At 44.4% G+C, this 24,484-nt stretch overlaps 1 pseudogene; it reads left to right on the top strand.

The window, feature by feature from the left end:
• Positions 1 to 316: 316 nt before the first annotated feature.
• Positions 317 to 24,484, top strand: part of LOC143747607 (FGGY carbohydrate kinase domain-containing protein-like) — a 51,785-nt pseudogene continuing 27,617 nt past the window's right edge.

Here is a 24,484-nt window from a genome sequence, read left to right as displayed (position 1 = left end):
TGAAGTGTTTAATGCCCAACGTTCCCTGGGGGAGGTCCCCCACACCCTCCATTGATGATATTATTGCTTATAATTATGTGCCTCTGAGTAGAAGTAGTAGTTACCAAAAGCGGGGGTGGGTGGTGCGGACTGGGCTAAGCCCCCAATGTATCAAGACCCTAGCAACGCCCCTGCTCAGCAATATCCTGTTCTGTCGGATTTTCATTCTGTCTTGCAGGATTCCTGCATTAACCCCGCACAGTGAGTGCAGGGTTTGAAAGGGTTTTATTCTAACTATCCCATAGTAACTATCCCATAATGACCTCGGCACGAATGCTATTGAGTCTCGCGCGGTCGTACTTTTTGGTCGCGCTCGAGCGCCGTAAGCGAAAATCCAAAGTACATTGTGAATGTTTTTCTCTTCAGTCGCTGAAACTCTGACTGAAGTCCTGCAGAAGTGAACGAGAGTAAACGCGTTTACTCCAGACGCGCGCGAAGCAGGTAGGAGTTTCACTGTGAGAGACTTAATGTTACAGTCATTCTACCGATGTAAACTAACAAAGCAGTTGCAAACGGATATGAAATTTGCATGAAGGAAATAGCGCGCTGTATTCAGTTTTATCTTTTTGCAGTAGTGAGAGTGAATTAACTAACGTAATGACAGTAATGAGGGGAGTTCACCCAAATATTAACCCGTGTGTGTGTCCGTCTGTCTGTCGCTGTGTGTGTGTGTTTGTTTGCGTCTCTCTCTCTCTCTCTCTCTCTCTCTCTCTCTCTCTCTCTCTCTCTCTCTCTCTCTCTCTCTCTCTCTCTCCTCTCTCTCTCCTCTCCCCCTCTCACTCTCTCTCACCCACTCTCTCTCTCTCTCTCTCTCTCTCTCTCTCTCTCTCTCTCTCTCTCTCTCCCTCTCTCTCTCTCTCTCCTCTCTCTCTCTCTCTCCTCTCCCTCTCTCCCCCCTCTCTCTCTCTCTCTCCCTCTCTCCCCCCTCTCTCTCTCTCTCTCTCCCCCCCCTCTCTCTCTCCCCCCCCTCTCTCTCTCTCTCTCTCTCTCTCTCTCTCTCTCTCTCTCTCTCCTCTCTCTCCTCTCTCTCTCTCTCCCTCTCTCCCCCCCTCTCTCTCTCTCTCCCCCCCTCTCTCTCCCCCCCCCTCTCTCTCTCTCCCCTCTCCCCCCCCTCTCTCTCTCTCTCTCTCTCTCTCTCTCCCCCCCCTCTCTCTCTCTCCCCTCTCCCCCCCCTCTCTCTCTCTCTCTCTCTCCCCCCCCTCCCTCTCTCCCCCCCTCTCTCTCTCCCCTCTCCCCCCCCTCTCTCTCCCCTCTCCCCCCCCTCCCTCTCTCCCCCCCCTCTCTCTCTCCCCTCTCCCCCCCCCCCTCTCTCTCCCCTCTCCCCCCCTCCCTCTCTCCCCCTCTCCCCCCCCCTCTCTCTCTCTCTCTCTCTCTCTCCCCCCCCCCTCTCTCTCCCCCCCCCCCTCTCTCTCTCTCCCCTCTCCCCCCCCCCTCTCTCTCTCTCTCTCTCTCTCTCCCCCCCCCTCTCTCTCTCCCCCCCCCTCTCTCTCTCTCCCCTCTCCCCCCCCCTCTCTCTCTCTCTCTCTCGCCCCCCTCTCTCTCTCCCCCCCCCCCCCTCTCTCTCTCTCTCTCTCTCTCTCTCTCACACACTTCCGGTGAGGGTGAGGTCCATCGTGTGTGGTGGCGTTGGAGAGCGTTCTCCTTTTTGGGGTTTTTGCCCTCTTTTTCTTTTGATTTTGTTTCTTTTCTTTGTTTCTTTTCCCCTACGTTACGGTAAAAAAAAAAAAAAAAAAAAAAAAAAAAAAAAAAAAAACATCGAGTGCCGGTATGGCAGCCGTTCCGGCGCAAGGAACGACTGCTTATCCCTTCGTAATGGGTGCAGGTGTGTGCCAGAGGCGGGTGTAACAGTTGAAGATTTGTTGGTGGCGGTAGGACAGAAGGTTGGTTTTGATAACATAATCTCTGGCTCGCGAATGAACAAAGCGGTCGTAGTGTTTTTGAAAGCTGAAGCGTTGGTGAATAAATTGACTGTGGACGGATTGTGGGTGAAAGAGGCTTTTGTTCCGGTTTCACCGCTGTCTGCCCCAGCTACTAAAATCACAATTTCAAATGTCCCGCCGTTTGTTTCCAGTGATGCAATAATAAAAGAACTCCTACGATTTGGGAAAATTGCAAGCCCCATGAGAACGATTCCATTAGGGTGCAAAAATGCGGCGCTAAAGCATGTATTGTCTTTTCGACGTCAAATTTTATGTTCCTAAGCTCCCAAGATCGATCCTTAGAAGTTTCTTTCGAGTTAAACACGAAGATAATTCGTACATGGTGTACGCAAGCACGGAGAGTTTGAAATGTTTTGATTGTGGCGATGTCGGACATAAGCGCTTCTCGTGTCCGCATAAAGTGCGCGATGAACCTCAGCCTTTAACGATTGCATCTAGAGCTGAAGAATCAAAGGGAGAATCTCAAGCGATTGGAAGGAATAAACAAGACACTGTGCAGATTGATAGAGTGACGGAGGAGGTGAAGGAACAGGAGGAGGTGAGTGGATTTGTTTATAAAAGTGTGAGTGATGATCAGCCTGGGTGTAGTTATGCTGTTGAAAAGCCTGTTAGTGCTTGTGGAGTTGCGGATAGGATGGTGAATGAATGCAGTGTAGAGGATGTGCCGCAACACTCTTTAGTGACTCATGCTAAATGTCCAGAGGAGGACGCAGGTGATGAAATGGATGGTTTATCTCAAAGCACTGAAGATGGTGTGGGAGATGAACAGTGGGCTGAGATGGAAAGAGCAAGAGAAAGTGATTTGTACACTGTTGAACAGATTAATGTTTTTCTTGATGAAACAAAAGGGAAAGCAGGAGTAGAAATTGGTGACTTCTTTCCTGATCTTGAGAAATTTGTTTCTTCGGTAGCTTGGGCCCGAAAAATTAGTAATTGTACTGAGCTCTCTCAACAGAAAAGGTTTCGGCTTAAGAAATATATTACATCTGCTAGACAAAAATTGAAAATGTTTGGAAAAGAGCCACTAACGAGGGGGAAAGTTAAAGACTCATGATGGGTTACACTTTTTCTTTATTTTTTCTTTGCTTTCTTTCCTCTCTCTTTCTGATGGAGATCTTAAGAGTAGGATCACTAAATGTGAATGGGATGAGGGATATGAAAAAATGTGTTTTTCTCTCTGAGATTATTAATTTGAAAGTGTTAAATGTTATTTTTTTGCAAGAAACCCACAGTAATTTAGATAATGAAGTTGACTGGGGTCTATGGTGGAAGGGAGAGCACTTTCTTAGTCATGGGAATAATCTAAGTGCAGAGGTAGCAATTCTTTTTGCTCCTTCTCTCAATTTCAATATTTTGTGGAAAAATGAATTGGTACCTGGAAGACTCTTGATTGTTAGAGCTGAAATACACAATATGAATTTCATTTTTGTGAATATTTATGCTCCAAATATAGGTATTGAGAGAATAAGGCTCTTTTCTAAATTAGAACAGTTTTTAAGACAACAAGACGATGGAGATTTCGTTGTTTGTGGTGGAGACTGGAACTGCACCTTAGATTTCATAATAGATAGGACTGGGGAAGAACCACATCAAATGTCAGCTAATTGTCTTGCAAGATTGGTAAATAATTTTCACTTATCAGATGTGTGGAGAGAAAATAATCCATTAGCTACACAGTACTCTTGGGTGAGTTTTAGTAATAACACACTTTCTGCTGCTCGTTTAGACAGGTTTTACCTATCTCATAATATGAGGAACAGGACTCTGAATTCAACTATTACTCCTGTCCCTTTTTCAGACCACAAATTAATCACAGTTGAATGTAGTCTCATAACAAAAACTTATAAGAGTTCTTATTGGCATTTTAATGTTAAATTGTTAGAAGACACTTTCTTTTGTGAAAATTTTAAGAATTTTTGGGAAGTTTGGAAAACTGAGAAAGGAAGATATGATAATATTATTCAATGGTGGGAGATTGGGAAAGTGTTTATAAAGGAGTATTGCCAACAATATTCTTCTCATTCTACTTTGTGTGTAAAGAAAACATTAGAGAGTTTGGAGCAAGAACTTAACATTATTGAAGGGAATATGATTGTAAATGCTTCTCCTAACTTGAAGGATATGTGGACTGAAAAGAAAAACTGTTTGAATGTAATCCTTGATGAAAAAGTCAAAGGAGAACTTATAAAACATCGTTTTCTAACAAAAAGAGACATAGATGCTCCTACGTCCTTCTTTTTTAATTTAGAACAGAAAACTAAGCATGGAAAAAAGATGTTGTTTTTAAAAGATAAGGATGGACACCTTGTTACAGACCCGGAAAGGATGCGTAGACTTGCAGTGGATTTCTATACTGAACTATATTCTGCTGATTCCTTAAATGATCAATGTAGACATGAACTTTTAAAAGATCTTCCTGAGATATCTACAGAAAAACAACAACTTTTGGAAGCACAACTTACTTTTAATGAATTGACCTCAGCAGTAATGGATCTCTCATCAGGGCGGGCACCAGGAATTGATGGACTTCCTGCCGAGTTTTATAAACGCTTTTGGACTGTTATTGGTCATGATTTTTTTGAAGTTGTTCAGAAATGTATAAGTGAAGGATGTCTAACAAGAAGTTGTCAGCGTGCTATTTTAACATTACTTCCAAAGAAGGGAGATTTGACGCGACTAAAAAATTGGAGACCTGTGGCTCTCCTATGTTCAGAGTATAAGATTCTCTCTAAGTGTCTTGCTAAAAGGTTAAATGATGTATTACATGAAATTATTCATACGGACCAATCATATTGTGTTAAGGGCAGATCTATTGCAGACAATTTACATCTGATGCGGGATCTGTATGACTATGCTTTTTACAACAATGTTGATGTTGGGTTTTTGTCAATGGACCAAGAGAAAGCCTTTGACAGAGTTGACCACCATTTTCTTTTTGAGACTCTTAAGGCTTTTGGATTTGGAGAAAATTTAATTTCATGGATAAAATTGCTTTATAATGAGGCAACTTGCTTGATAAAAATAGGTGGCGGTCTCAGTGTCCCCATACAGGTTCAGAGGGGTATTAGGCAAGGTTGCCCCATTTCAGGGCAGCTTTATAGTATTGTTTTTGAGCCGTTACTCTGTAAATTAAGAAGAGAATTAATGGGGATGCAAATCAGAGAAATGGATTCTTCACAGTCTATTAAAATGTCTGCATATGCGGACGATCTTACAGTCTTAATAAGAGGTAATCAAGATGTTAATGTTGTTAAAAAGTGTTTAGAAAATTATGAAAAAGCATCTTCTGCTAAAGTTAATTGGGGCAAAAGTGTGGCAGTATGGTTTGGGCATGACAATAATGGTCCCATCCTTCCTGGAGAGTTGCAATGGGTAAGGGAAGGTTTTAAATATTTAGGGGTGTTTTTAGGATCTAAAGAATATAGGAAAAAGAATTGGGAGGGACTAGTGGAGAAAACATGTGCTCGGTTGTCTCGATGGAAATGGTTGCTCCTCCGCTTATCCTATAGGGGTAGAGTTTTGGTCTGTAATAATCTTATTGCTGCTACTTTATGGCATCAAATGATGATATTAGAACCTCCAGAAGAACTGATAATGGACATTCAGAAGAAACTAGTTGATTTTTTTTGGTCCGGGTGTCACTGGCTAAAAGCACCAGTACTTTATCTGCCCAGGACGGAGGGAGGTCAAGGACTCATTGACATCAGATCTAGATTTAAAGCTTTCAGACTCCAGACAGCTCAAAGACTCCTGTATGGTGAAGAAGTGAGCTGGCGTGGGGTAGCCCGTGGCCTCTTGAGAAGAGCAGGCAAAATGGGTTATGATTGTCAACTGTTCTTAATGGACATTAATAAGCTGGACTTAACTGGTCTGTCATCGTTTTACAAGTCAATGTTGAGAGCGTGGACTCTTTTAAAAGTTTGCAGAGATCTAAATGGTGAACAGAGCCAGTGGTTACTGGAAGAACCCTTGATCTTTAACCCAAAAATTGATTTGGATGTTCTAAAATCAACTTCTGTGAGGCATGCTTTATGGTCTGCAAACATTGTAAAGATTGGACACTTATTGACTGAAGATGGATGGATTTCTGCAGAGACTCTGGCTACCAAGCTTGGCATAAGATCAGTCCGAGTTGCGCAGAGGCTGTTGAACCATATTTATGAGTGCATGCCGGTGGAATGTAGAGACTCTTTATTTTTACGCAAAAAAGAAAATGCTGTGTTTTCTTTCCCAGAACTGGATATTACAGCTGCGACGGGATTATGGCAAGAAAGTGAAGGTGGCATTCTATCCCTTAAGACACCTCAATTGGGGAGTTTCAGAGACATTGGGAAAAAAGCTACTTATATGCTGTGTTTAAAAGTTCTTCATCTTCGTGCACTTGAAAATGTAAAAGAGACTAAATGGACAGAATTTTTTGGACCAGACTCTTCCCCGAAAGGTAGCTGGAGGACCATGTACAAGCCCCCCATTGAAAAAAGGTCTGGAGACCTGCAGTGGCGCGTTGTACATGGTATTATAGCTACAAACAGATACAGAGCACATGTTGATCCACTAGCGGGGATGGGATGTCCTTTCTGTGAACAGCAGGAGACAGTTTTTCATTTGTTTGCTGACTGTAGTAGATTATTGCCTCTCTTTGAAATTCTTGGAGGCTGGTGTCAGACATTGGGAGAGTTTTTCACACTTGAGTTGTATATCTATGGACCTAAATATAAACGTAGTAAGAGGGAGATCTATCATCTACTCAATTTTATGTTCGGACAAGCAAAGTTAGCTGTTTGGCTCTCTCGTAAAAGTAAAATAGGTGGTATGGGACAAACTGATGTGGTACTGATTTATGAGGGTTTGATGAAGTCAAGGTTAAGAATAGAATTTGAATACTATCGACTGAATGAGAATACTGAAGAATTCAAGTTCAAGTGGGCTATAAATAACTGTATTTGCGAGGTTGACTGCAATGGTGATTTACAAATCTATGTATAATATTATGTTGATCATGCTTGTAAAAAGGTTTATGGGTGGTTGTTATTTATTTGTTTTCTTTGTAGGCTAAATAAGTGATTGAAGATTGTTTTTAAATTTTTGTAATTAAAGTTGTTCAAAGGTCTCTCTCCCTCTCTCTCTCTCTCTCCTCTCTCTCTCTCTCACTCTCCCCTCTCTCCCCCCCTCTCTCTCTCTCTCTCTCCCCTCTCTCCCCCCCCCTCTCTCTCTCTCTCTCTCTCTCTCTCTCCCCCCTCTCTCTCTCCCCCCCCCCTCTCTCTCTCTCCCCTCTCCCCCCCCCTCTCTCTCTCTCTCTCTCTCTCTCTCTCTCTCTCTCCCTCTCCCCCCCCCCTCTCTCTCCCCCCCCCCTCTCTCTCTCTCCCCTCCCCCCCCCCCTCTCTCTCTCTCTCTCTCTCTCTCTCTCTCTCTCTGTATGTGTGTGTATATACCTTCTAAGCAGAAGTTATGAGGATAAAAAAAAGAGTCAGGAAATTACATGGTTAATTTGTACATCATTGTAATGTTTAATCATTGTTTAATAAACACATATGGCACCTTTTTCCAAGTCTTCATTTGTCACTCTTTCTTTCTTTTTTTTTAAATATCGCAATAATGATCGTACCGTGGTCTTTACACCAAGGTATTATCGTATCGTGAGATTTGGTCGTTACATTCCTATTATTTACAAGTCATAACTTTTACCAATATTTGGAATAGAATTTAAAATATATATATACTACAAATATTTTTCTATTAATTTAGTGTGCCTTTACATTGCTTCAATGCGTTACTATTTTAGCGTCATATTTCTATCCCGTGCTGCGTGAATCCAGGTCACTTCTGAAACTTTACAGTATGCAATTGGCGTCGGTTCTCTTAGCAGCATGAAAAATAATAGTGTTATTCAATGGATTATATAGGCTGAAGCCTCGAATGCGAGTCAAGACTGCTCCCTTTACAATCACTAATGCTGTCGCTCTGTCATTTCATCACGATCTCACAAAGTGCAATGAAGCCGCCAACAATGCACAATAAATCTCTAAGGCTACGCGGCGACCCCAGCGACTTCAGACTCAAGGCTCGTCCCGCTGTGTGCTTTTTCTCAGACGGCGTGGCTTATGGCGTTAAAAAAACTCCGTCAGATCCTTTGACTCTGACTTCCTGTAATGAGAGCTGTCAATCAAGGTACAAAGATGTCCCTGTGGTTGTGATTACGATTAAAGTGACCAATCATAAGAGGGTCAGTGCCCTCCTTGGTTCCGCCCCCAAATTGTCAAAAGTCATGTAGACTCGAGGGAGCAGAAATCAGCTGTGCGAGCAGAAATCCACGGCGCGAGCAAAACAGCACTCCGCGAGCAGAAGCCCGCTGCGCGCGAGCAGGATTCCACTGTACAAGCAGAGTTAACCTATGAGAGTATGCCAGGCGCTCGCTCGCAGCTACCTCTACACCTCTCGGTTGTTGAATTTGTGCGCGAGTACTTTTATCATGCCACCTGAAGGTTCATTTTTGCGCGTGTGAAATAACATAATGTGCTCGTGAGCATGTCTTACACGCTCATAACTTTTGACTAAAAAATAACGCCATAGTGGCTTCTCACTCCGGATCCAGCGATGCGGTGATGCTTCGCTGAAGAGATGAAAACCAGTTGTACCAGCCTAATCGAGCTATGTTTATAGGGCGTGACCACGCCCTTTCTGGCGGGACGTGATGAAATGGGCGTGAAATGCCCCCATTGGATATGTGTCACGCAGAGCCACTCTCGATAGGCTGCTGCTGTTGGCGCAGGGCAGCCAATAGGCGCGCAAGCCGTCTTAACCTATGTCTGCATGCTGCTGCACAGCGTTTTACATTAATTCAAAATTAAGGATAATTTTTGGCTTCAATATCTCGTGGAAAAGAGGTTTTCCCCATAGCGTAAGATATTACGCAGTACTCGTTCCCTCTCTAGAGAGAACCGAGGTTACGTTAGTAACCGAGTACGTTATAAAAACAGTTTAGTTATGTAAAAATAAACCTTTGTAGATCCTATAATTAGGCACATTGCTGACACCTTTCTTTTTGACATTTTAATGGAGTCAAAGCTGTTATTTAAGGGGTTCCAGAGCCCCACGAACACCTGTATTTTGCACACTGATTCTAACCCAATTTGACAATGATCCTGCTTTATGTTTGTAGTTATAGCTATTACTTCAAAGTGAATTGACTAACTGATTGATTGAGTGATTGAATTACATTTCCCCCAGGGTTAGGGTTAAGAGAATAGTTATGAAGAGAAGCAGAGATATTCAGAGCTTCTTCAAAAAAGAAAAGAGTCAGAGGCAGCCACAGCTTCTATAGCAGCAGTGAAACGGCTCAGTATAGGTACAGCAGTATTGATGAAGAGCAGTCAGCTCCTCCTGCACAGGTTGGTAGGCTAAGGCCCCATCCACACTACTGCGTTTTAGTTTAGAAACGGAGAATTAAAACGAAGACGATCTCCGTCCACACCAGCGTTTGAGCTGCGTATTAGAACTGATCTCCTTCCACATTAAAACGACTGAAAACGCGGATCACGTGACCATTCACCTACACTGGGCATGCGCGTGCCGGTGTAAACAGGAAACGGATTGATTATTCCTCAGATTTCTCTGAGGTTGTTAAGTGCCGATCTGGACATTCAAGAGTTTTCGCACCATTCCTCAGGAACCACAACTTCATTGATAAAATTATCCCACCATGTGCTGGTTCGTCCCGGCTTAACCCATGACCGACGCTCCATGTATGGTCGATACCGCCGCTGCACACGGGAACTGTCACAGGTCGCTGGAATAATAGCTTGCCTCCGGTGCATGTAGGCAGTTATAGCATTGTGAAATGCAGAATTTACTTGCTCTAACGTAACTGGTAGTCCAGGCTGTTGTTGTGCGTTTTATTCCGTTGTATGACATCCAATCAGAGAGCCGAGCGTGAGCCTCTGCGTCATCGTTTCTAAAGTCCTCCGTTTTGACCCGTCTTCACTAAAACGCCCTCCGGAGATTCAAAACGCAAAACGGGGTCGGCAGCGTTTCTAAACTTCTCCGTTTTAGGTCTTCATTTTTGCCGTTTTAGTGTGGACGGGAGGTGCAAACGTAGCAAAAGGTCTCCGTTTCTAAACTAAAACGTAGTAGTGTGGATGGGGCCTAAGTCATGCTTGGATAGTTTGAATTTACCATGTAGCCTCACATTCAAGTTGTTTGTCACTCCAGTTATACAATTACAACTGTCTGAAACATCGCTACACTAGAACAATAGTTAAAACAGTTGTAAAAGACAGAAGAACAATAATAAAATGTGCATAATACATAAATACACACACACACACACACACACACACACACACACACACACACACACACACACACACACACACACACACACACACACACACACACACACACACAAACACACGTGTGAAGAGACAAGGACTTTAATCCACAACAAGGAAATAGCTCTTAGAAAATGTGTACCCTATCCTGAACATAATTACTGATTAAAAATAGACGTTAAAATAACCAGAGATACTTGAGGACTATGATAGGTGGAAATGGAATAAAAAAATGACTTTTTAATTTGGTTGGTTGTTTCTTTACCCTATAATTATCGCTCTTCCGATGTTGTGAGCTGCAGGCTCCCGTCGGATGCAGCGCGACCCCTTCCGGTCGAGCGAAGTAATAACCAAACACATAAAGCCTTGTTTATACCCGACGCGTCCGCTAGAGCGCGAAGGTGCGCGCGGCAAAAATGACGTTATTGCGGTGTGGGCGGTCGTGTGCGTTTGGGTGCGCAAGACCCCATTTCGCCTGGCGGTGTGCACGGCACTTTTTGTAAAATCTTGCTCGGCGCCGCATCCGAAGATGAACGACTTTGAGCCGAATCTGGCCGAACTGGTACGTCTGTACCAGCATGTTTATGATCCTTCTATACACAGAGACATTTGCATTTTGTGAATAGGAACACATTTGCATTAAGCACCCAGTTTGCACTTGTCTAAAGTAACTGCTTACATTTACAAAATAAGCCTACAATAGCAGAAGTAAGCCCTGCTGATGAAATTAAGGTTTAAACACTCTTCAATAAGGCTTCAGTTGTTTAACTAGTTTACATGCAGTGAAAGTACAATAAACCTACTGCATTTATTACTCTTTTCATATGAATTTCAGCAATTAATAACCGGCAAGCTACTTCTTCACTGCTGATTCCTGGTGGTTTAGAGGAGAATTACTCCAAGTCACCACCTGTCGTTTCACAGAATAGCACAACGGCGAGCGCGTCAAGTATAAACGCCTCGTCTGTTTGGAGAGGTGCGCACGCAGTCAGCCGAGACTCACGCTCGTGCGGACGCGTCGAGTATAAACAAGGCTTTACCGGTCTTGCACACCCGTCGCGTCATTTTTGCCGCGCGCATCTTCGCGCTTGTGCGGACGCGTCGAGTATAAACAAGGCTTTACTCCGTGTCAGCGCGCGCTCTGATCGGTAAAGTGGCACAGACCTCTCTCGAATCATCTCCTGCAGCAGTCTCCGGCCAAGCATCACTTAACTCCGCCTCCGTTTCCCTCGTAAGCTGATATTAGTATTTAAACATTCTGAATTACAAACATTACATTGCAAACAAAACATGTTTGTAAAAATAATTTAAATAACACGGTTTTGGCGGTTATAGAGCTCTAATGACGGTGTTTAACTATAACCGTCGGTCTCACGGTTATATAATAACTGTCACACCCCTATATGTAAGTGTGAACTCGTGAAATGATGTTTTATTAACAGAGTTCGGGAGAAGCACTTTCAGATAATTAACCTAGTAATTGTCATGGGAGTCATCCAGGCAACTCAATTAACATAAGGAGGTATACATACAGTAGATTTTACCGCTGTTATATGACAGTTTTCCAGCGTCCATCCACCACCCCATCTCCTCACTTAGTTGTCCTATCCCAAACCTGGGATTACTCTGGGTTCGGGCCAAAATCTGTTATCCAAATACAATGTATTATTACAGTATCAACTGAGGGTGCTCTTGCTTGTGTTTGAGGGTGCTTAGCACAAGTGTGTGTGTGTGTGTTTCCGCAGGTGTCCAGTGAGATGAGCAGGTATTATGTGGCGGTGGATGTGGGCACTGCCAGTGTTTCGAGCGGCTCTGGTCACTCCAGACGGTCAGGTCAAGCACACAGCAGAGGAGCCCGTTGTCATCTGGGAGCCGCGTGCGGAGCATTATGAGCAGTCGTCAGCTGATATCTGGAGCAAGTGCTGCCGGGCCGTGAAGGTGGGTCGACCATCTGTCCCGCAGGCACATAAACTGTGCATCATCATTGTCTAGGACTCTGTTGGAGTTGTGTTGGTCAAACGGCTGTTTGCGTTTATTTTCAGGGAGTGACTCAGGACATTGACGTGACGTGTGTTCGAGGGCTCGGGTTTGATGCCACCTGTTCACTGGTGGCTCTGGATCGGCACTTCCAGCCCGTGGCTGTCAATCACACAGGTGAGGCGTGTTCATCACTCGTGCGGAGAGCGTGAGCCAGCGCTCTGACCCAGTGTTACTTGCAGGCGTCCGAGAGAGGAACGTGGTGATGTGGATGGACCACCGGGCCGCAGAACAAGCCGCTCGGATCACACACACCAAACACAGAGTGCTTCAGGGGGTCGGCGGGGTGATGTCGCCCGAAATGCAGCCGCCCAAACTACTGTGGCTCAAAGAGGTGAGGAGCGCTGGGATCCTGAGGAAGAGCGAGAGAACTATAAACACTTGTGTTTCAGACGCTTGTTTCTTCTTTTGCGGTTAGAATCTGCAGGAAACCTGTTGGAAAGACGCGGCACATTTCTTTGACCTTCCAGACTTTCTATCCTGGAAAGCTACAGGGTCCTTATGCAGGTGAGATGCAGGATCCGCACAACTGTTTCATAGACGACATTCATTCTGTGATAAAAACAACTTTAGGGTTGTAGATCTACAAAACTGCTGATGCAGCTCAATATATGTAATTGACTACAGTAATGTATATGAAATTACTTCTTTAAATCAGATCCATCACTTCAACCACTTTAGCCAAGTCAAATCTTTAAAGCAGATTTTTACAAAAGATTTTAATATGTTCCTTGAGGTTCACTTAGCTTTTTTGCACAAAGAACACAAACAAATATACAGTTATGTCACAAATATTTTATATATTTCAAATATGAGGGAAGAAGAAAACACTAAAACTTGTTTAAAGGGATAGTTCACCCAAAAATGTAAATTCTGTCAGGATTTACTCTCCCTCGTTCCAACCCCGTAAGACATTCGTTCATTTTCAGAACACGAATTAAGATATTTTTGATGAAATCTGAGAGCTGGATCACTCCTCCATAGGCTTCTAAGGGATTGAAACTTGTTCCCCGAAAAGTTATTAAAGACATCGTTAAAATAGTCCAAGTGAATACAGTGGCTCAATCTTAAGTTTATCAAACGATGAGAATACTTTTAGTGCGCAAAAACAAACAAAAATAACAACTTTATTTCAACTATTAATTTCCTTCTCTGTGGGCCTCGAGTCAGTTAACTAGTGTAACAGCGTATGCTTCTGTTGTTGTATGTCACACGCATCACCCACATGACCAGCGTCGGCCAATAGTGAGCCTATGTGTGACGTAGATCTAAGCAATCACACTACGTTGACTGACTAGAGGCCCACAGCGATATAAATATATAGATATGCCTGTTCTGGTAAATTCTTACTGAAGTCCTTAAGTGAGTTTGCTGCCTTTGCTGTGAGGGAGATGCTCACAGAAGCTGCTGCACACCAAGACCTGCAGGTAGAAAAAAATAAGAAAAGCCTTAAATATAAATATGGTAAGCCTTACTAGTAATGTGATAATTATTTTTAAGGTTCTCGACATTTTTTAAATAAATACTGTAATAATAATAATAGTAGTTCAAAGTATGAATAGTTTTTAGTCAAATGACATAAAAAGACCAGGCCCCTCGACACTCTTAAAACTTTTCTCCCTCAAACAGCAAGCTAACGTTACTTATGCAGGCTACACACAGCAATATAAACAACATCTCTTCACGTCGTTCTTGTAAAATAATAACAATAATAAGTAAACAAACCTCAAAATCACTTTGCTGAGAATGATACACCAGCAGCCGAGGTGTTGAAGATATCCTCTGGTAGTGCGCGCGATATTAAAAAATGCGCGTGCGGCGTGTCATTCGGGTGAGTTCGTCAGGTGAAAGGTCATCATGTGGGTCATTTTATTTACGGCTAAATTATTCATTAATTTTACTAATAGTTAGATTGGGCAGGCATCCACAAAAGGGCCTTTAATTACAAAAAAAGGATAGGAAATTTTGCCTTGACAAAAGGGCTCTTTGGGCACCAAGGGGCAAAGGGCCAGGTGCTCAAGCAGTGATCCACACAGCATGTCTTGCTCTCCTGATGCAGGTCTCTCTGTACTCTTGTCTGTAAGTGGACGTATTCTCCGTCTGAAGGCTGGGACGACACCTTCTGGAGCGCCATCGGCTTGGAGGACCTGATGGAAAACAGCTACTGTAAAATCGGTGGGAGAGAGTAAAGCTCAGGTGTCTGTCTGTGTTCAGCCGGTCGTGTTGACTGATAGTGTGTGTGTGTGTGTGTGTGTGTGTGTGTGTGCAGGTGAGCAGACTTGTATTCCTGGGACTCCTGTAGGACGATGACTGACCGCAGAGGCGGCTGCAGATCTGGGCCTGAGACCGGGAACGGCTGTGGCCGCTTCACTCATAGACGCACACGCAGGAGGGTTAGGTATGATACGCCACACCAGCTGAGTGCTAATGCAGCGCTCGCTCATCCACGGCTCTTTGAAATGAAGAGAAAACTGTGTCATGGCCTCGTTTACACTGCAGGTCTTGATGCCCAATTCTGATTTGTTGCCTATATCCAATTTATTTGACTGTCCGTTTACACGTCTTTTTCAATTGTGACCCATTTCCGATTTGACATACTATCTGAAACATCGCGCATGCTTAAAGTTGGTTCTTGCACAGATGGACGAATGCGAAATATGCTTGATGCCAGCTCTGCGATATATGCGAAGTTCGCCAAACATCAGCATGATTGTGAGGCGGAGGACGACGAAAAGGGCCATCATCGCAGCAGCGCATGTGCTTCAGTTATTGTGTGCGAGAGATCTCGGGACTGCTGGGAACATACAACACGATCTCATGAAAGTGCGTAACTAATTTTATTTCTCGCGCCATTTATACGCCAAAAATAGTTTTGCGTGCATAATACGCACTGTAAACCCCTTGGGTAGGATTAGGGGTGTGGAGTGCGTGCGTATTACACACCATAAAGAACATATTATTGAAATTACCATTGTTTGGAAGCGCTATATAAATGCCTCATTCATTTATATCATATGCACTCAAAAACTATTTTTGGTGTAAATGGCACGAGAAATAAAATTTGTGGTATAGATATGCACTTTCATGAGATTGTGGCGGGCTTTAACGAGAAGCAGTGGGTCCGAAATGTTAGGATGAGCTAGCCAACTTTTGATATGTTGTGTCATCGTGTGTCCACATTCCTCTCCTATGACGACACCATCCGTCCCTTCGCAGATGCGTGTCGGGGTTGTCTCTCGTCATTAAACCGCGGAGACGTAATGCCTCAGAAAATCCTGCCTTTTACATGACAGTCGCATTGGCACATATATGATTTATATCTGATTTATTTCCACATATGAACGAGGCCTGAAACAGATCTCGAAATATCCGAATGCATGCGTTTTTTCCCTGTTTACACAGTCATATAACACATCCGATCTGTGTCACATATGAGCAAAAAATCTGAATTTGGTCTCATTTCACTGACAGTGTAACCAAGGCCATAATGAATGCATTTACACTGCGTTAAATACGGTGTCACTCCACTTCTGTTTGAGTGTGTGACCTTCGACAACCCGCTTCACTCCTAAATAGATCAGGTCTTTATATTTTTATCACTACAACACATATTGTTATTTTGATTAAACAATCATCATGTGTTCTAAAATAGAAGCAAAGAGACTATACATGTAATATAGGTCTACATTTATGTAATTTTAATGCTCTGGCCTTTGCAGATATTTAAAATATGGCCATCTTTAAGCATGACTCTTTGGATTTATATGAAATGGTAACACTTTACAATAAGATTACATTTTTTAGCATTAACTTAGGTTAATAAATGTTGTATAAGTATTATTCATTGTTAGTTTGTTAATTTCAACATTTACTAATACATTTTAAATTGAGTTTTAATTTTTATTTTATCTGTTATTACCTTAGTTAATGTACTATGAACTAATATGAATGATCAAGGTACAATTGTATTGCTCAAATATTAATACATGCAGTAAAACATATATTGCATAATGCATATAGTTCATGAAAGCTAGCTAATACATCCTTGTTAACAAATGGGACTTCCAAAGTGTTACCTATGAAATTTATATAGGCTATGTTTCTAGGTAATAGCTAAAGAAACACATATCTGCAATATTTTAATGTCTAAATTTATTTCTGTATAGTTAGTTATGTAGAACTTCTCATTTTAATATATTCATATTTATATATTTATTTAATTTAGCACATTTCAGTTCAGCACTGTTTTACTGGAGTGTTATGTTTGTTTTTAATCCAGTATCCATTTAAAAAAATATTGGTTGAATAATCGGTTATCGGCATGTACGGTCAAACCTAAATATCTGTATCTGTAAAATCCACTATCGGTCGACCTCTACTGTAAACAACAAGAACAAGCAGGAACACTTTAATTTCCTCATAATATCCACTGCAGCATCAGCTTTTTTCTCTCTGTGTCTGAAATGCTTCGATCAAGGATTCAGTCTCTCGAAACCCCGCCTCTCTGAGAGCTGCTCTGCTCTGATTGGTCAGATGGCCCAGTCTGCTGTGATTGGTCTGAAACCAAACCCTCATTATCATATCTGAATCTCAGCTCTTGATATACACTGGGATGCGAACATTAACAATACCGTGGGTTTTACCATATCAGGAAGTGAGACTGGAATTACAGGTTGACTCATTTCAGTTCAGAATCGCTTTCTTTTTGGAGACAAAAAATCTATTTATCGGAACTTTGATCATTGAAACGATACTCGGTTACTAACGTTACCTCGGTTCTCTCTAGAAGAGGGAACGAGTATTGCGTAAGCTAGCGTAAGCTAAGCTAAAGTCATCTTTGCTCGAGATATTGAAGCCAAAAATTATCCTTAATATTGTATTTATTGTCAACGCAGTACAGCAGCCAGCAGACTTAGAGCAGGCCATCTTGTGTGCTCATTGGCTGCCCTGCGGCAACTGCTGCAGCCTACCACTGAACCTCGCGTGTGACGTCACGTCCAATGAGGGCGCTTCGCGCCCTTACGTGTCATAGCCCGCCAAAATGGGGGTGGCTTAGCGTATAAAAGCCAGGCTCGTTGGCTGTGTCCTGGTTTCAGCAGCTGAAGCGAAAAACGCTTGTGGCGCCTGCACAGTCAGGTTACGCAATACTCGTTCCCTCTTCTAGAGAGAACCGAGGTTACGTTAGTAACCGAGTATCGTTCTCTTACGAGAGGTTCTCTCGTATTGCGTAAGCTAGCTTACACTACGGGAACCCATTGTCAAGGCCGTGCGCCCAGCCTCCACTTCATGAGTCCCAGGGATTCCCGGGGAACATAGATAAGTGGGAAACAGGTGGCCAGCAATGCGGGCCAGCACATGTTATAAGCACATACAGGGTATACAGAGCGTCGTCGCCGGTCCATATAACTATTCACTATATAGTGCAGCTCAACCAGGAAGGCGAACGTCGCGTGAGAGAAGTCTGCGCATGATCATCTGGGCAGGACAAACACACTGCTCACACTGACAGAAGTTTAGCCTGCAAGGCGGGAACTTCCAGGTTATAAAACCTAACAAATGTGGAGGGAGAGGCCCAGCCTGCCGCCTCACAAATGTCATGAATGGAAATTCCGCTGGACCAAGCCCACGACGAGGCCACGCCTCTGGTGGAATGCGCCCTGATGCCCAAGGGGCATTGCAGACCTTTAGACTTATAAGCAGATGTGATAGCTTCCACTATCCATCTGGACAGGCTCTGTTTAGCGGCGGCGAGACCCCTGGTGCGCCCACCGAACGAGACAAAGAGTTGTTCCGAACGCCTGAAAGAGGCGGAGCGCGTAATGTAAACCCTCAGTGCCCTGACGGGGCAGAGGAGATCCACATCACCCTCACTATCGGATGCTGGCAGAGCCGAAAGAGAAATGACCTGCGCTCTGAAGGCGGTGCCCAACACTTTAAGGACATAACCATGTCTTGGCTTGAGGATGACTTTAGAGTCATTTGGCCTGAACTCAAGACACGCTGCGCTAACAGATAGCGCGTGTAAATCCCCCACACGTTTAACTGATGACAGAGCTGTCAGAAAAACGGGTTTGAGCGAGAGGTACTTTAGGTCCACGGAGTTTAATGGTTCTAAGGGGAAAGCTTTCAGGGCCTCTAGGACCAGTGAAAGATCCCACATGGGAACCGACGAGGGTCGCGGAGGATTCATCCGTCTAGCTCCTATAAGGAAGCGAATGACGAGCTCGTTCCTTCCTATTGACTGGCCACGCGTCGACTCAGTGAACGCTGCGACGGCCGCCACATAGACTTTAAGCGTGGGTGGGGACCTGCCCTTATCCAACTTCTCTTGAAGGAAGCTAAGCAACCCCGTGACCCCACACATTCGTGGGTCTAGATCTCTATCAGCACACCATTTGGAGAACACGACCATTTAGACGCGTAAAGTCGCCTCGTAGAGGGAGCTCTGGCTTGCGTAATCGTGTTCATCACTCCTTCTGGCAGTACAACGGGTATCCGTTGATTAACCATACGTGCAGAGACCAGCGCTCTGGATGGGGATGCCAGATTGAGCCGCGGGCTTGAGAGAGGAGATCTCTCCTCACCGGAATCGGCCAACGGGCTGTTTGGGGCAGCCGCATAAGCTCCGGGAACCAGGTTTGATTCTGGGCTATAAGGAGCACCGAGTGGCGCGTTTCCCTGATTCTCTTGATTACCTGTGGTAACAGAGAGACCGGAGGGAAAGCATAAAGTGGGAGGCTGGGCCAGATTTAGGCCAACGCATCCTCGTTCTTTGAAAAGAACAGCGGGCAATGAGTGTTGTCTTTTGACCCAAACAGGTCGACTTTCGCTTTGTCGAAGAGGCGCCACAGTAACTGGACTGTTTGGGGATGCAGGGACCATTCCCCTTGGGGAACGTAGTTCCTGGACAGTTTGTCTGGATCGTCGTTCAAGTGGCTTGGCACATGCGTGGCTCTCAGCGAGCGCAGGCGGCCCTGAGACCATATAAGAAGGCGTTCCGTCAGATTGCAGTGGTTTCTGGATCTGACGCCGCCCTGACGGTTTATGTAGGACACCACAGACATGTTGTCCGAGCGGACCAGTACATGGTGGTCCTGTATGAACTATCACTTGGGTGTTCAGCCAGCGTTTTAGCGGGCGGATGCGCAGGAGGCCCAGCTGAAGCACAGCCGCAGCTGATGCCATACAGCCTAGCATCTTCTGGAATGTCTTCAGAGGTGTAATGCTGCCCTCCTGGAAAGACGCGGCTAGCTGTCGAACACGGCGGGCGTGCTGTGTCGATAAGCGGGCCGTCATAGCCACAGAGTCCAGTTCTATTCCTAGGAAGGAAACCTGACTGACTAGTGGGCAGTAATGACCTCTTGGTCCAGTTGACCATGAGACCCAAGCTTTCCAGATGGCTGAGAAGCACAGCTCTGTGAGATAACAGTTCTATCTCTGACTGACTCCGCGATGCGGAGAGCTTCGCTGAAGATGATGAAATCAGTGACGCAGCAAACGAGCCTGGCTTTTATACGCTAAGCCACCCCCATTTTGGCGGGCTATGACGCACAAGGGCGCAAAGCGCCCTCATTGGACGTGACGTCACGCGCGAGGCTCAGTGGTAGGCTGCAGCAGTTGCCGCAGGGCAGCCAATGAGCACGCAAGATGGCCTGCTCTAAGTCTGCTGGCTGCTGCACTACGTTGACAATAAATACAAAATTAAGGATAATTTTTGGCTTCAATATCTCGAGCAAAGATGACTTTCCCCGTAGCGTAAGCTAGCTTACGCAATACGAGAGAACCTCTTGTAAGAGAACTGCAGATCTTTCACATTCGCAAACATATTTATTACACACTACATTAAAGGAAATACACTAAAAAGCATAATTGGGGCTTTTTAAATCCTGTTGACACAGGAGGAGCATTGCAGTGTTTGTGTGCTCCTAATATGGCATTGATGTTTAGTCAGCCTCTTCTTGGTTTCATCACAGTGTTCCTGTAATAACTGTCCTGACCTGCTTAATCTAAACCTTCAGATGATATATACATAAACATGTAAACTAGTGCAAGATTTTACAGGCAAAACCAGGGTTTTTTCATCCACTTGTCAGTTTTGAGCTCTAACTGCTTCCATAGCTTGTCTTCTTTCAAACTAGTGGAAAGAAAACAAGTGCTTATTTTATTTCACTTTATCTATTAGTGTCTGTAAATTTTAATCCTTAAAGACGGTGAACTTGAGTCCGAAATCTCCAATTCAGCAGCTTCACACACGCCAAAATTTTAGTTTATATGAAATCTATATCTATATGAAAGTTTGTTCATATATCATTCACCACATTTATGCAACATTTTTATACAACTGCTAAAAACATGATGAAAATGTATTTGTTTCTGTCTGTTGACAGTCTTTTCTGATTTATAGAGTGATAAAAAGAAAAATCCAAAATCCCTGCTGGAAAAAAACAGTAATATGTCAACAAAATCAAATAAAAATGATGAATCTGGTTTCTGGACAGGAAATATATGCATATGAGTGCATATTTAATTAGATAGTGACTCATTTGCATATTGCAATGCAAAAACAATTGTGTTACTGTACTGTGATTAATTAGCTGGGTAATTATCGTAAGATCTGTGAGTTTAAATTTATGTAGCAGTGTCAGTTATATTTTCTGTAATTTTATTGTCTTGTTGTAGAGGTCATCGGGGCCGATGTGAGGGGACACCAGCTGCCCTGTGAAGAGCAACCAGTCACGTCCCGTTTGGCTGTCATATGTGGGACGTCCTCATGTCACATGGCTGTGAGCTTCAGTTCCTGTACTTGTTTGTGTTCAAAGCATGTGACTGTTGATGTCAGCGTGTGTCTGTATCTCTCAGGTGAGCACACAGCCGCTGTTCGTCCCTGGGGTCTGGGGCCCATATCTGTCCGCCATGCTGCCGGGACTGTGGCTTAATGGGGGAGGTCAGAGCGCCACGGGACGACTGGTGAGTCAATCACATCTATCTTTAATATGGAAGGAAATCCCAGAATGCACTGGACAAAATACATTTAGATTTTATTCAATACTGAAAGCATAATTGCAAAACAAACCAGTCTAAGAGACCATTCACACAGAACACATTTTTGTGGTTAAAAATGCAAGATGTAGCGCAGTGGAATGGAAAAACACACTCAAAACACTTCAAGCCCCTTAACATACTAAAACAGTGACATTAAAAGTGTAATTTAGTGTACAGCTTATTGATGATGCAGATGAGCACAGAATGTTAACACAATACTAAATGTTTAAGAATTTCCTCTATATTGGTTTCCTTCCTAAACGTTTACTCGTATTGCGTCTTTGCTAGACGCTATGGGGGAAAACTTAGTTTTGAAAACTTAGTTTTGAAAACTTAAATGATTTATTGAAGCCTTTTTTCAATAACGCAGTGCTACTGCACAGCCATAATAGTGCGGAGATGCACGCATGCTTTTGGCTAGGCAAGTGGGAACTGCACAAACCTATGGCCAACTGGCATGTCTGCGCGAGCCCATCCGGGGCTGGGGGGGGGGTGTCCCGCCGAACCGTGCGCAGAGCCCGCCAAAGAGGCGGGGCTTCTGCCTATACAGCTGCTCATTTTGCCATGGGATTTCAGAAATTTTTCTACTTCAGTAATGATCAACTGCCCTTCATTTATTCCACATGAGTGAAGCTTCGGCACTCTCCGGCGACCAAGAGCCTGATCGTTCGGCGCACGCCCTCAAAACCTACCTACCAGACCTAAATGGACATCGCGTCTTAATCCGGTCCGACAACATGGCGATAGTATCCTACATAAACCACCAGGGTTGGACTCAGGTAGAAGCCTCTGTACAGGGTAGCCAGACGTCTGCTCTTTTGGGCACAACACAGCCTGCGCTTGCTGAGAGCGATGCACGTGTCTGGCAGATTGTCTCGCGACAGCATGTCTGCTCCCTGATTCAATGTGTCCCCGGGAGAATGGGCCCTCCAGCCCCAGGTTCAAACAATTTGGAGTGTCTTCGGCAGGGCAGAGGTTGACCTCTTCGCCTCCAAAGACAACTCTCACTGCCCAATATTCCATGGCCCACAAATAGCCCAGTCTTCCCCTTTATGCTTTTCCCTCAGTCGTGCTCTTCCCTCAGGTCATCAACAGGATCAGAGAGGAGAGATGCACAGTCTGTCTGGTGGCCCCCCTTTGGTGGACCCAGCCTTGGTTTCCCGAGATGATTCAGCTGCTAGCAGCAGCCCCATGGCCAATGCCATGGGCTATCCATGTGGGCTATCCACGAGGTTGTCCTAAACACTATATCTGAGACCAGAGCCCCATCCACGAGACTCGTCCACGTACTTAAGTGTTCTGTCTTCTCCAAATGGTGCTCAGCATGGAGCCAAGACCCTACTTCATGTGATATACCGCTCCTATTTTCCTTCCTACAAGTGCTGCTGAACGCGTGTCGTACCCCTCCACGCTCCGACTATGTGGCGGCCATAGCAAAGTTAGATGCTCCTGTGGCCGGCCAGATGTTGGGTAGAAGCAATTTGATTGTTCGCTTCCAGAAGTGGGCAAGGATGCTCAACCTGCCTCGCCCCCTCACAACACCTTCCTGAGACCTATCAGTCCTGTTACAGTCTTCAGGGCCCTCAAGGGGCCCCCGTTTGAGCCGCTACAGTCGGCCGAATTAAGGGCACTTTCGCTCAAGACCGCACACTTGCTAGCCTTAGCATCGGTCAAGCAAGTGGGCCTGAGATTACGGGAACGAGTATTGCGTAGACAGCTGTGCTATAGGCAGATGCCCCGCCCTCTTTGGCCGGCTCTGCGCTCGGTTCGGCGGGACGCAGCCTGATTGGCTCGCGCAGATGTGCCACTTCGCCATAGACATGTGCCGTTCCCACTGCCCAGCCAATAGCGTGCGTGCATCTCCGCACTATTATGGCCGTGCAGTAATACTGCATTATTGAATAAAAGGCTTCAACAAATCGGACAAAAAGGAATTTTCCCCCATAGCATCTAGCAAAGACACAATACTCGTTCCCGTTATCTCAGGGAACCGAGGTTATGTTAGTAACCGAGATGTTTTATATGGGACAACACTTGAGGAACGTTTCATCTGCTCGCCTGTACACAGTATGCATCATCAATAAGGTGTGTATTGAATGTGATCTTTTAATATCTCTGTTTTGCTACATTAGTACATAGGAAAGCCTTGCCCTCAAGGTGGGTGTGCCTATAAGGGTGTGTTAGAATCGAAATGAAATGGTCCAAACGAGAAGTGCCCCAATTATTGGTCTTTTATTATGAATAAACAATTCACAACCCCAGCGCCGGAGGGAGACAAAACGCTCAGCTCATAATGTCTAAATTAAAGTCTTACGGGGAGGAGTATAAGTCCAGTTAGTATAAATTCATAGAAAAGAATGTGCAAACGTGTCAGTTTTCGGCTGAACAAAGAATCCTTCTTATGTTATAGATTTATGCTGAGGGAGAAAATATATTTCTAACAATGGCCCCATTGATAAGATAATTATCACATAATAGAATTATCATATCACATCATTCTCAGCATATTCATTCTAGTACAATAATACATGCAATATTCTTCAATCAAACATTTCCTTCAAAATCATTAATATTTGACAGTTCTTTTCATCAAAGCATATACAAAAAATTCAAAAGTATTCATAGCACGATGAATCTTAATAGATTCAGTTATAATTATTGCTAATATCAATCAGCAATCTCGTTCTTCGTCTACTTCTCTTCCTCGTTCTCCTTTCGATCAGTGCTTCCACATAGGCTTGTGCGTTCCCCTGGGATGGAGCTGCCTTAACCCGGCTAGCATGGACCCACTGCGGCTGGTGGTCAGTCAGAACACCGGTCCTCGTCACAGCGATAACAGTGGATGGTCCTGAATAGTTCGGCTCACCGAGTTACGTGGGCTTCAGACACCTTATCAGCACCTGTTGTCCTGGAACGAAAGGATGAGTCGGCTTTTCTGAAGGAAGAGGGAGAGAGAGAGAAACATCACCATTTATGCCTTTTAACGTTCTAACTAAGGAATCCACGTAATCCGAGATGATCACCTCCGTGTCACCTGTGGAGAGATTGCCAGCGCGACCTCTGACCCAAGGGGTCGGGAAAGGTCTACCCATCAGAATT

This window comes from Siphateles boraxobius, unplaced genomic scaffold (genome assembly GCF_051911475.1).
Source record: "Siphateles boraxobius isolate OS27281-9 unplaced genomic scaffold, OSU_SipBor_1 23, whole genome shotgun sequence".
Classification (NCBI taxonomy): Eukaryota; Metazoa; Chordata; class Actinopteri; order Cypriniformes; family Leuciscidae; genus Siphateles; species Siphateles boraxobius.
This window is presented reverse-complemented; position numbering and strand designations above follow the sequence as displayed.